The 13,755-nt window shown below is 46.7% G+C and overlaps 3 pseudogenes; all 3 read right to left on the bottom strand.

Annotated features, from left to right (window-relative positions):
- Window positions 1-6,391: 6,391 nt before the first annotated feature.
- Window positions 6,392-6,510, bottom strand: LOC143937699 (5S ribosomal RNA; annotated as a pseudogene).
- A 108-nt stretch (window positions 6,511-6,618) lies between these two features.
- On the bottom strand, window positions 6,619-6,742 carry LOC143937435 (5S ribosomal RNA; annotated as a pseudogene).
- Window positions 6,743-6,851: 109 nt separating this feature from the next.
- On the bottom strand, window positions 6,852-6,971 carry LOC143936545 (5S ribosomal RNA; annotated as a pseudogene).
- Between the last annotated feature and the right edge of the window lie 6,784 nt (window positions 6,972-13,755).

Raw genomic sequence — 13,755 nt, forward strand, 5'->3', positions numbered from 1 at the left:
TTTCTGCCCATAACATAATGGGCTCTACTTCCTTTAATAATGTGATGCTGTGCGTTCACCCCTGCCGTTATATATATGAAACTGCTGCTCTGTTGTCTAGCCGCAATAGCACTTGTTTCTGCCGTAGATGTTATTTTAGACTCAGCAGAGCTAAGTACACTGCTCGCAGCTCTAAGATGTTGGAGACTACCCCCGCCACAGGGACGTCCCATTTCCCTTGCACTGCCAGGTGATCTCAGGCGATTCGATGTTCTGATGTGATTTGATGTGTCGGGGGTGATGCAATGTGCTTTGGGCGATGCGATGAGAAGTGTTGGGGGAGATGCGATTCGATGTGCTGGGGGCGTTGTGATGCAATGTGCTGGGGCGATGCGATTTTACTGGGAGGGGGGCGATGCGATGTGCTGGGGGAATATTTTCTTATTTTTAACCCGATTATCTATGTAACATAGAGAAAGTTGTTTGTGCAAATAGTTGTAAATAAGCAGTTTTTTTAAATACTCCCACCATCCCATCTAAGGCCCCATTCACACATGCGGACATTATGTGCGTATTTCATCCATCCGTTTGCGGATGAAGTACGGACATACATGCATTCCTATGGGATAGCGGGTGTCGGCGGATGAACATCCGCAAACACCCGATATCTTTCGCCTCCGCAATTGTCCGATTCTGCAGACGGAGGAAAATCCTATTTTTCTATCCGTCTGCAGAGCGGATCGGATGAACACGGACAGACGGTCCGTGCTCATCCGATCCCCCGTAGAGGAGAGCGGAGAGCTGACAGGGCGGTCCCTGCACAGTGTGCTGGGACCGCCCTGTTATCCTCCGGCTCAGCGGGGACAACAGAGCGATCCCCGCAGAGCAAGCGGATCATCACGGGGTGGATCATTACTGATCCATCCCGTGTGAAAGGGGCCTAACACCAAAACACAAGCACCATTTTTCAAAATTAATATGCACAGTTTGAACTTCATAAAGTCGTCTTCAATACGTCTAGATGCATAAATGAATTGTGTTGCTGAGATTATTATTTTTTTAATTTTTTTTTTTTCTTTTTAAATGAAAAGCAGTACAGAAAAAAGTATCAACTGAGTGTAGATATGTGTGTGTATATATGTTCAGAACACGATGTATATATAGTGTGTGTTTCTTGAATAATATTCCTTGTACATGCAGTATATTTACTGGTTCCTGGAGGGAGGAGGGGTTTGCATAGATATGGGTGGCAACTTCCTCTAACACTGCCGTTGCCATGGAAACCTGACCTGAAACTTATTACACTGCTTGTGCAGCATTGAGCATGTGCGAGATCTGCAAGGCTGAAATCCAGGAAGAAATACGGTCTGGCTTCAGATGCCCACACTTAAGATGGCCACAGTCTGCTGCTAGTTTATAAACTTTCAAAATGCTGTATTAACCATTAAACTTTACTGAATACATTAAGCTTGTGTATTAAAGGGGTATTTTTATTTAAAAAGTGTAATTTTGGCCGGAGCACCACTTTAACCACTTGCTTACTGGGCACTTAAACCCCCCTCCTGCCCAGACCAATTTTCAGCTTTCAGCGCTGATGCACTTTGAATGACAATTGCGCGGTCATACAACACCGTACCCAAATGAAATTTTTATCATTTTTTTCCCACAAATAGAGCTTTCTTTTGGTGGTATTTAATTACAGCTGGGAGCTTTATTTTTTGCTAAACAAACAAAAAAAGATGCAAAAAAAAATAAAAATCATGTTTAATAGTTTGTTATAAAATTTTGCAAACAGGTAATTTTTCTCCTTCATTTAAGTGCACTGATGAGGCGGCACTGGTGGGCACTGATAGGCTGCACTGGTGGGCACTGATATGCATAGTTAAGGCGGCACTAATAGGCACAGATAAAGTGGCACCGATAGGCACAGATAAGGCAGTACTGATGGGCACAGATAAGGAGGCACTGATGGGCAAAGATGGGCACAGATAAGATGGCACGGATGGGTGGCACGGATATAGGTTTGAGGCACTGCTATTCAAGTCATTGTTGCTGCAGATTGTCTTTTGTCAGGGCTGAGAGAGGGACAGGACGCTGTGTGCAGCAGGGACAGTCAGTTTAATCATTAGCTGTTACTATTAGGTCCACAAAAGTCCTTTTCAGGACTGGTATGGTAAAGTAGTAAAGGATATCGTTTTGAGTGCTATTCAAGTTATTGTTGCAGGAGCCTGTGTTTTGTCAGTTTAAATAGGGACAGGCAGGAAGCTGTGTGTGGCAGTGAGGAACAGTCAGTTTAATCAGTAGCTGTTACTATTAGGTCCACAAAGGATCTTTTCAGGACTGGTATGGTAATAGGCTTATACACGTATAATATTTTTTCTTCCAAATATAGAAAGAATATTATACTTGACTGCTGCCCTTCTGCTGCAGTAGTCCTTTATGAGTATAGGGACTGAGGTACAGTCTGCTAATCACAACCTACTATTTGCACAAAGGTCCTTCTAAGGACTGGTAAGGTATAGCGTAATACAGTATATAGGGTTGAGTGAGGTACAGTCTGCTAATCCTTAAGGACTGGTATAGGTCCACAATATATAGGGTTGAGGTGCACTACTGCTGACTGCTGCCCTATTCTTCAGCAGTCCTTTATGAGTATAGGGACTGAGGTACAGTCTACTAATCACAACCTACTAGTTCCACAAAGGTCCTTCTAAGCACTGGTAAGGTATAGCGTACTACAGTATATAGGGTTGAGTGAGGTACAGTCTGCTAATCCTTAAGGACTGGTATAGGTCCACAATATATAGGGTTGAGGTGCACTACTGCTGACTGCTGCCCAATTCTGCAGCAGTCCTTTATGAGTATAGGGACTGAGGTACAGTCTGCTAATCACAACCTACTATTTGCACAAAGGTCCTTCTAAGGACTGGTAAGGTATCGCGTACTACAGTATATAGGGTTGAGTGAGGTACAGTCTGCTAATCCTTAAGGACTGGTATAGGTCCACAATATATAGGGTTGAGGTGCACTACTGTTGACTGCTGCCCTATTCTGCAGCAGTCCTTTAAGAGTATAGGGACTGAGGTACAGTCTGCTAATCACAACCTACTAGTTCCACAAAGGTCCTTATAAGGATTGGTAAGGTATAGTGTACTACAGTATATAGGGTTCAGTGAGGTACAGTCTGCTAATCACAACCTAAAAAGCACACCGTACTATATGCCCGTACCCTCCTGTTTGAAGAGGTTGAGCGGTGTCATATTTTTGGGGCCCAGCAGCAAGTTGCTGGTATCAGTGCTGCTGTTAGTGCTCTCTATCTCGGTGCTGGTGTCAGTGCACTCTATCACGGTGCAGGTGTCAGTGCTCTATATCACGGTGCTGGTGCTGGTGATCATCTCCTGCACCTCTTCTTTGCCTACCCTGACCTTCCCTCGACTCCATTGTCTCAAGAGTCCTGAATTGTCAGAATTTCACATATAAAAAAAGAATGCTTGTAGTTGTCGATCCCAGATTCACCTCATACATGTGTTATGTCACGGTGCTGGTGTCAGATCGCTCTATCACGGTGCAGGTGTCAGTGCTCTATATCACGGTGCTGGTGATCATCTCCTGCACCCTCTTCTTTGCCTACCCTGACCTTCCCTCGCCTCCATTGTCTCAAGAGTCCTGAATTGTCAGAATTTCACATATAAAAAAAGAATGCTTGTAGTTGTCGATCCCAGATTCACCTCATACATGTGTTATGTCACGGTGCTGGTGTCATATCGCTCTATCACGGTGCAGGTGTCAGTGCTCTATATCACGGTGCTGGTGATCATCTCCTGCACCCTCTTCTTTGCCTACCCTGACCTTCCCTCGCCTCCATTGTCTCAAGAGTCCTGAATTGTCAGAATTTCACATATAAAAAAAGAATGCTTGTAGTTATCGATCCCAGATTCACTGCACAAAGGTCCTTCTAAGGACTGGTAAGGTATAGCGTACTACAGTATATAGGGTTGAGTGAGGTACAGTCTGCTAATCCTTAAGGACTGGTATAGGTCCACAATATATAGGGTTGAGGTGCACTACTGCTGACTGCTGCCCTATTCTGCAGCAGTCCTTTATGAGTATAGGGACTGAGGTACAGTCTGCTAATCACAACCTACTAGTTCCACAAAGGTCCTTCTAAGGACTGGTAAGGTATAGCGTACTACAGTATATAGGGTTGAGTGAGGTACAGTCTGCTAATCCTTAAGGACTGGTATAGGTCCACAATATATAGGATTGAGGTGCACTACTGCTGACTACTGCCCTATTCTGCAGCAGTCCTTTATGAGTATAGGGACTGAGGTACAGTCTGCTAATCACAACCTACTATTTGCAAAAAGGTCCTTCTAAGGACTGGTAAGGTATAGCGTACTACAGTATATTGGGTTGAGTGAGGTACAGTCTGCTAATCCTTAAGGACTGGTATAGGTCCACAATATATAGGGGTGAGGTGCACTACTGGGTGGGACTTTAGAGACATGGATGTAAAGGGGAACCCTGTTATGAATGTGGCAGTTATCCTTACTGCTGTACTCTGTTTTGTTTTTTGCTTGCTCTTAATCCCTGTACTCTATACAATATGCATAGATATACTGTACATAGACCTGACCAAGGTGTTCATTGTCTCAACTGTTGCTGGTTTTAATTAAGTTCTTCTTTCATGTAAGCTCAGTCCATACATCAGAATGTTTCTTTGTGCTCAACCAGTGGGTTGAACAAAAACGGCTTGATTTTTTTTTCCCCCATTACCATGTAGCACTAACCCCTGAAGGAGCTGCTGGTTTTATTTGCACCTGCACTTTGCTAATGAACCCCCCTTGACTTGACTCAGTCCCCTTGACACAGCTGTGGTGCAATATGAATGTGTAATGAAATGGTGAGAGGTAACGCCACAATACAATATAATATACCTGTATTATTACCAGGACACCCGATGGCTCCACCTGCTGAGAGAAAACAATACTCCACACAATTGAAGTACTTAACCATAAATATACTTTACTGTAATTATGATAAACAGGTGGTTAGAATAATTGTACTGTCATCCTAATGTAAAATGACAGAACAATGAATGCAAAACAACAATTTTACAAGGTGAAACCACAAGGGAGCTCCCCCTACTTTAATAGCTAGTTGCAAGATCTTGTTAATAGTAAACATTCTTTAATCTTCTTTTCTTCTGCTAGCTATGATGGTCCTTTATAATTTGTAATCCAAAGGATAAGGAAGTTAGGCTGATCTTAAAAGTACATTGCACCCCATACTCATTCACATAGGGTGGGGGGACGCTATCCGGGGGCCCCCTTATTAAAGGGGGCTCCCAGATTCCGATAAGCCCCCCGCCCGCAGACCCCGACAACCAACGGCCAGGGTTGTCGGGAAGAGGCCCTTGTCCTCATCAACATGGGTACAAGGTGCTTTGGGGTGCGGGGGCCGCGCCGCGCCGCCCCCCCCTTCCCCAAGGCACCCCCCATGTTGAGCCTGGTATGGCTCAGGAGGGGGGGGCGCTCGTTCGTCCCCACCCCCTTTCCTGACCGGCCGGGCTGCGTGCTCGGATAGGGGTCTGGTATAGATTTTGAGGGGGACCCCACGCCTTTTTTTGGCGTAGGGGATTCCCCTTAAAATTCCTACCGGACCTAAGGGCCTGGTATGCCCCCGAGACATTATCGCCGCTCTCTCGCTCCTATAGGAAAATGGTGGCACCTACTGTATATATATATATATATATATATATATATATATATATATATATATATATATATATATATATATATATATATATATTTAGCATAGACCCTAGCGAATAAATTGGTGATCGTTGAAATCATTTTTTTTGTCTCATGATATTTGCGCAGTGCTCTTTCAAACACATTTTTGGGGGGAAAAATACACTTTTATGAAAAAAAAACCCCATAAAGTTAGCCCAATTTTTTTCTATAATGTAAAAGATGATGTTATGCCAAGTAAATAGATACTTAATGTCAATGTCATGCTTGTGAACATTACTGGAATGACGACAAACTAAGGAACTTAATAAATCTCCATAGACAGCGCTTTTAAAAATAATGTAACGGTTACCAGGTTAGAGTTACAGAGGAGATCTAGTTTGTGGCAATACCTTATGTGTGATTTGAACACCATTTATATATGAGGTGTGACTTACGTAAGCATTTTCTTTGCTGCGCAAGCATGCGAAGATGGGAGGGGGGTGCTTTAAAAAAAAAAATCTTATTTTTTTTTCTTTTTTTGCATTGTCCTTTTAAAAAAAAAAATCTGATCACTTTTGTCCACTCTCAACCCTCTTGACAAACGTCAAGATGATCACCTCAGCAAACAAGCAGAAAAATTAAATCTGGTCGTCTACACAAACAACATATTACAAAAAAGCCTATGGCACCTGTTATTCCCAGGCGGTCTCCCATCCAGGTACTAACCAAGCCCGACCCTGCTTTGCATCCGAGATCAGACAAGATCAAGAGCATTCAGGGTGATGTGGCTGTAGGCGACCTTGCTGGCCACTCTCAACCCTCTTGACAAACGCCAAGATGGTCACTTCTGCAAATCAGTAGAAAAATATAACAGGTTGTCGACACCAACAACATATTAAAAAAAAGCCTACGGCACCTGGTATTCCCAAGCGGTCTTCCATCCAGGTACTAACCAGGCCCGACACTGCTTAGCATTCGAGATCAGACGAGATAAGATCGGGAGCATTCAGGGTGATGTAGCCATAGGCGATCTTGCTGGCCACTCTCAACCCTCTTGAGAAACGTCAAGATGATCAACCTTGGCAAACAAGCAGAAAAATAAAACAGGTCGTCTACACTAACAACATATTTAAAAAAAGCCTACGGCACCTGGTATTCCCAGGAGGTCTCCCATCCAAGCACTAAGCAGGCCCGACCCTGCTTAGCATCCGAGATCAGACGAGATCGTGCGCATTCAGGGTGATATTGAACCTAGAAGAAAATTCGATCGATTGATTGTGAAAGACCGGAGAATTTCAGATATACAGAAGTCTTGAAAGACGGTGGACAGCGGGAAAACTGACGAGTTTTATATTTGGTGAGTAGAAAAGTAATATGGAATTTGTAGATGTTTTAGCTGATGAAAGTACATTAGAATTTAAAGGTTTAGCGAAACAGGTTTCTGATGCTGTCATCAGTTGCTGTCAGTTTATCTGTTCATCACTCCCTACATTCCCTCTTTACCATCTTTACCTGCCTGGGAGGGCTAGCTGACCGATGCCTTTTGGATCTTGCTCTTTCCTTAGAATGCACATTGAATCGCCCCCAGCACATCGCATCGCCCAAAGCACATTGCATCACCCCAACACATCAAATCGCATCAGAACATCGAATCACATCACCCAAGCACATCGCATTGAATCGCCCCAGCACATCGATCCGCATCTCCCCCAGAACATCGAATCACATCACCCCAGCACATTGCATCACCCCCAACACTTCGAATTGCATCATCACATCGAATCGCATCGCCCCAGCAAATCGAATCGCATCTCCCCCAGCACATTGCATCTCCCAGCACATCTAATCGCCCCAGCACATCAAATCGCCCAAAGCACATTGCATCACCCCCAAAACATCGAATCACATCAGCACATCAAATCGCTTTGCCCCACCACATAGCATCAAAACAAATTGCCCAAGCACATCGCATCGCCCCAGCACATCAAATCGCATCACCCATCGCATCGAATCGCATCACCCAAGCACATCGCATTGAATCGCCCCAGCACATCAAATTGGATCTCCCCCAGAAAATCGAATCGCATCACCCCAGCACATTGCATCACCCCCAACACTTCAAATTGCATCAGCACATCGAATCGCATAGCCCCAGCACATCTCATCGCCCCCAGCACATCACATCTCCCCAGCAAATCGAATCGCATCTCCCCCAGCACATTGCATCTCCCCCAGCACATCAAATCGCCCCAGCGCATCAAATCGCCCAAAGCACATTGCATCACCCCCAACACATCGAATCACATCAGCACATCAAATCGCTTTGCCCCACCACATTGCATCGAAACGCATCACCCAAGCACATCGCATCGCCCCAGCACATCGAATCGCATCTCCCTAGAACATCGAATTGCATAACCCCCAGCACATTGCATCACCCCAGCACATCGAATCACCCCCAGCACATCACATTGGCCCCAGCACATCGAATCGCATCTCCCCAGCACATCGCATCGGCCAAAGCACATTGCATCACCCCCAAAACATCGAATCGCATCAGCCCATCGAATCGCTTCGCTCCAAAACACATCGAATCCCATCGCCCAATCGCATCGCATCTCCCCAGAACATCGACTCTCCCCAAAGCACATTGCATTACCCGCAACACATCAAATCGCATCGCCCACAGCACATCACATCGAATCACATCGCCCCAGCACATCGCATTGCCCCCAGCATATCACATCACATTGCCCCCAGCACATAGAATCGCATCTCCCCCAGCACATAGAATCGCATCTCCCCCAGCACATCGAATCGCAACTCCCCCAGCACATTGAATCACCCCCAGCACAACGAATCCCCCAAAGCACATTGCATCGCCCAAAGCACATTGCATCACCCCCAACACATCGAATCGCATCAGCACATCGAATCGCTTCATCCCAACACCTCGAATCCCATCGTCCAATCGCATCACATCTCCCCAGAACATCGAATCGCCCCAGCACATCACATCGAATCGCATCACCCCAGCACATCGCATCGCCCCCCAGCACATGGCATCACATCGAATTGCATCTCCCCCAGCACATCGAATCGCATCTCCCCCAGCACATCGAATCACATCTCCCCAGCACATTGAATCACCCCCAGCGCATCGCATCTTCCAAAGTACATTGCATCACCCGCAACACATCAAATCGCATCACCCCCAGCACATCACATCGAATCGCATCGCCCCAGCACATCGCATCGCCCCCAGCACATCGCATCACATTGCTCCCAGCACATAGAATCGCATCTCCACCAGCACATCGAATCGCATCACCCCCAGCACATCAAATTGCATCTCCCCCAGCACATCGAATCACATCTCCCCAGCACATTGAATCACCCCCAGCACATTGCATCGCCCAAAGCACATTGCATCACCCCCAACACATCGAATTGCATCAGCACATCGAATCGCTTCACCCCAACACCTAGAATCCCATCGCCCAATCGCATCACATATCCCCAGAACATCAAATCGCCCCCAGCACATCACATCGCCCCCAGCACATCGAATCGCATCAGCACATCGAATCGCTTCGCCCCCAACACATCGAATCCCATCGCCCAATCGCATCTCCCCAGAACATCGAATTGCCCCAAAGCCCATTGCATCACCCACAACACCTTACATCAGAGTCCCACTTTATAGCAGAGTATCTCCCCCTTGCATCAGAGTGTGGCAGAGTGCCCCCTTACACATACACTATATTGTCAAAAGTATTGGGACACCTGCCTTTACACACGAACACACACGAACTTTAATGGAATATCAGTCTTCGTCCATAGGGTTCAATATTTAGTTGGCACACTCTTTGCAGTTATAACAGCTTCAACTATTCTGGGAAGGCTGTCTACAAGGTTTAGGAGTGTGTCTATGGGAATATTAATAATAGTGGGAGGGGCAAGAATTGTCCCCGCCCACTATGTATGGGGCGCTGGTAGAAGGGAATTAATTAATTAATTAATTTACAGTTAAATGTTGTTAGAGTACTTATCTTTGATTGGTCCAGAGGCTTAGTAACGGTTGCCACAAAGAGGAGACCCTATAAAAGAGAAAAAAGTGTGTCAGTTGCCGCAGTATAACGGACAAAGAAGATCAGAACACATCCCTGGAGATGCCCAAAGCACATTGATACTCTGAGATATCCAGTCATACTCTGAGATACCCAGTCATACTTGGAGATACCCAGTCATACTCAGAGATACCCAGCCATACTCGGAGAGACCCAGCCATACTCGGAGATACCCAGCCATACTCGGAGATACCCAGCCATACCCAGCCATAGTCGGTGATACCCATAGACACCCCCCCTCCCGCCGCCCTCCGGTGCTTCTACCGACTCGCCAATACGATCAAAGCCAGAATCTTTTTCTTTTTTTCAGGCTTCCCAGCTTAGAGGTGAGATGCGGGGTCTTATTGACCCCATATCTCACTGTAAAGAGGACCTGTCATGCCATATTCTTATTACAAGGGATGTTTACATTTCTTGTAATAGGAATAAAAGTGATCAAAAAATTTATTTTTGGGGAAAAAAAGTCAAACTAAAATAAATAAAGTAAAATGAACAATAAATGTTTTTTTTTTTTAAAGCGCCCCAGTCCCCATGTGCTCGCATGCAGAAGCGAACGCATACATAAGTCCCGCTCACATATGAAAACGGTGTTCAAACCACACATGTGAGGTATCGCTGCGAACGTTAGAGCGAGAGCAATAATTCTAGCCCTAGACCTCCTCTGTAACTCAAAACATATAACCAGTAAAAAAAATGTAAATCATCGTCTAAAGTAAGTGAAGGGTACACATTTTTTCTTAATTTTATACATTTATTTTTCTTTAAAGATGCATTTAGCCTTCAACTCCAGGGCACGTTAATCCCATTGGTGGTCAATGGGCAGCATGTCTCCCCTTGGTGGTCAATGATGGGCAGCATGTCTCCCCTTGGTGGTCAATGATGGGCAGCATGTCTCCCTTTGGTGGTCAATGATGGGCAGCACGTCTCCCCTTGGTGGTCAATGATGGGCAGCACGTCTCCCCTTGGTGGTCAATGATGGACAGCACGTCTCCCCTTGGTGCTCAATGATGGGCAACACGTCTCCCCTTGGTGGTCAATGAGGATTCACTATTGAGTTGGCCCACCCTTTTGCAGCTACAACAGCTTCAATTCTTCTGGGCAGGCTGACCACAAGGTTTAGGTGTGTGTCTTTGGGAATGTTTGACCATTCTTCCAGGAAGAGCATTTGTGAAGTCAGGCACTGATGTGGACGAGTAGGCTTGGCTCGGGATTCTCTGCTCTAATTCATCCCAAAGGTGTTCTATTGGGTTGAGGTCAAGAATCTGTCCAGCCCAGTAAAGCTCCTCCACCCCAAACTCGCTCATTCATGTCTTTTATGGATTATGCTTTGTACACTGGTGCACAGTCATGTTGGAACAGAAAGGGGTCTTCCTCAAACTTCCCACAAAGTTGAGAGCATGAAATTGTCCAACATTCCTTGGTATGCTGACACCTTAAGTGTTGCCTTCACTGGAATTTAGGGGCCAAGCCCAACCCCTGAAAAACAACACCACACCATAATCCCCCTCCACCAAGGGATTTGGACCAGTGCACAAAGCAAGATCCATAAAGACATGGATGACCGTGTTTGGGGTGGAGGAACGTGACTGGAATGCAGAGTCCTGACCTCAACCCAATAGAACACCTTTGGGGTGAAATAGAGTGAAGGCTGCGAGATGGGCCTTTCTCGTCCAACATCAGTGCCTGACCTCACAAATGTACTATTGGAAGAATGGTCAAATATTCCCATAGACACACTCCTAAACCTTGTAGACAGCCTTCCCAGAATAGTTGAAGCTGTTATAACTGCAAAGAGTGTGGCAACTAAATATTGAACCCTATGGACGAAGACTGATATTCCATTAAAGTTTGTGTGTTCGTGTGTAAAGGCAGGTGTCCCAATACTTTTGACAATATAGTGTATGTGGAAGGGGGCACTCTGCCACACTAATGCAAGGAGGCGATACTCTGCTATAAAGTGGGACTCTGATGTAAGGTGTTGTGGGTGATGCAATGGGCTTTGGGGCGATTCGATGTTCTGGGGAGATGTGATTGAGCGATGGGATTCGATGTGTTGGGGCGAAGCGATTCGATGTGCTGATGCGATTCAATATGATGCGATGTGCTGCGATGTGCTGGGGGCGATTCGATGTTCTGGGGATATGTGATGCGATTGGGCGATGGGATTCTAGGTGTTGGGGTGAAGCGATTCGATGTGCTGATGCAATTCGATGCAGCAAATCGAAACGCATCTCCCCCAGCACATTGCATCTCCCAGCACATCTAATCGCCCCAGCACATCAAATCGCCCAAAGCACATTGCATCACCCCCAAAACATCAAATCACATCAGCACATCAAATCGCTTTGCCCCACCGCATAGCATCAAAACGCATTGCCCAAGCACATCGCATCGCCCCAGCATATCAAATCGCATTACCCATCGAATCGCATCACCCAAGCACATCGCATTGAATCGCCCCAGCACATCGAATCGCATCTCCCCCAGAACATCGAATCGCATCACCCCAGCACATTGCATCACCCCCAACACTTCAAATTGCATCAGCACATCGAATCGCATAGCCCCAGCACATCTCATCGCCCCCAGCACATCACATCTCCCCAGCAAATCGAATCGCATCTCCCCCAGCACATTGCATCTCCCCCAGCACATCAAATCGCCCCAGCGCATCAAATCGCCCAAAGCACATTGCATCACCCCCAAAACATCGAATCACATCAGCACATCAAATCGCTTTGCCCCACCACATAGCATCAAAACAAATTGCCCAAGCACATCGCATCGCCCCAGCACATCAAATCGCATCACCCATCGCATCGAATCGCATCACCCAAGCACATCGCATTGAATCGCCCCAGCACATCAAATTGGATCTCCCCCAGAAAATCGAATCGCATCACCCCAGCACATTGCATCACCCCCAACACTTCAAATTGCATCAGCACATCGAATCGCATAGCCCCAGCACATCTCATCGCCCCCAGCACATCACATCTCCCCAGCAAATCGAATCGCATCTCCCCCAGCACATTGCATCTCCCCCAGCACATCAAATCGCCCCAGCGCATCAAATCGCCCAAAGCACATTGCATCACCCCCAACACATCGAATCACATCAGCACATCAAATCGCTTTGCCCCACCACATTGCATCGAAACGCATCACCCAAGCACATCGCATCGCCCCAGCACATCGAATCGCATCTCCCTAGAACATCGAATTGCATAACCCCCAGCACATTGCATCACCCCAGCACATCGAATCGCCCCCAGCACATCACATTGGCCCCAGCACATCGAATCGCATCTCCCCAGCACATCGCATCGGCCAAAGCACATTGCATCACCCCCAAAACATCGAATCGCATCAGCCCATCGAATCGCTTCGCTCCAAAACACATCGAATCCCATCGCCCAATCGCATCGCATCTCCCCAGAACATCGACTCTCCCCAAAGCACATTGCATTACCCGCAACACATCAAATCGCATCGCCCACAGCACATCACATCGAATCACATCGCCCCAGCACATCGCATTGCCCCCAGCATATCACATCACATTGCCCCCAGCACATAGAATCGCATCTCCCCCAGCACATAGAATCGCATCTCCCCCAGCACATCGAATCGCAACTCCCCCAGCACATTGAATCACCCCCAGCACAACGAATCCCCCAAAGCACATTGCATCGCCCAAAGCACATTGCATCACCCCCAACACATCGAATCGCATCAGCACATCGAATCGCTTCATCCCAACACCTCGAATCCCATCGCCCAATCGCATCACATCTCCCCAGAACATCGAATCGCCCCAGCACATCACATCGAATCGCATCACCCCAGCACATCGCATCGCCCCCCAGCACATGGCATCACATCGAATTGCATCTCCCCCAGCACATCGA

The sequence above is a fragment of the Lithobates pipiens genome, unplaced genomic scaffold (assembly GCF_037356315.1).
Source record: "Lithobates pipiens isolate NorthernLeopardFrog02 unplaced genomic scaffold, aLitPip1_a1.2 Scaffold_28, whole genome shotgun sequence".
Classification (NCBI taxonomy): Eukaryota; Metazoa; Chordata; class Amphibia; order Anura; family Ranidae; genus Lithobates; species Lithobates pipiens.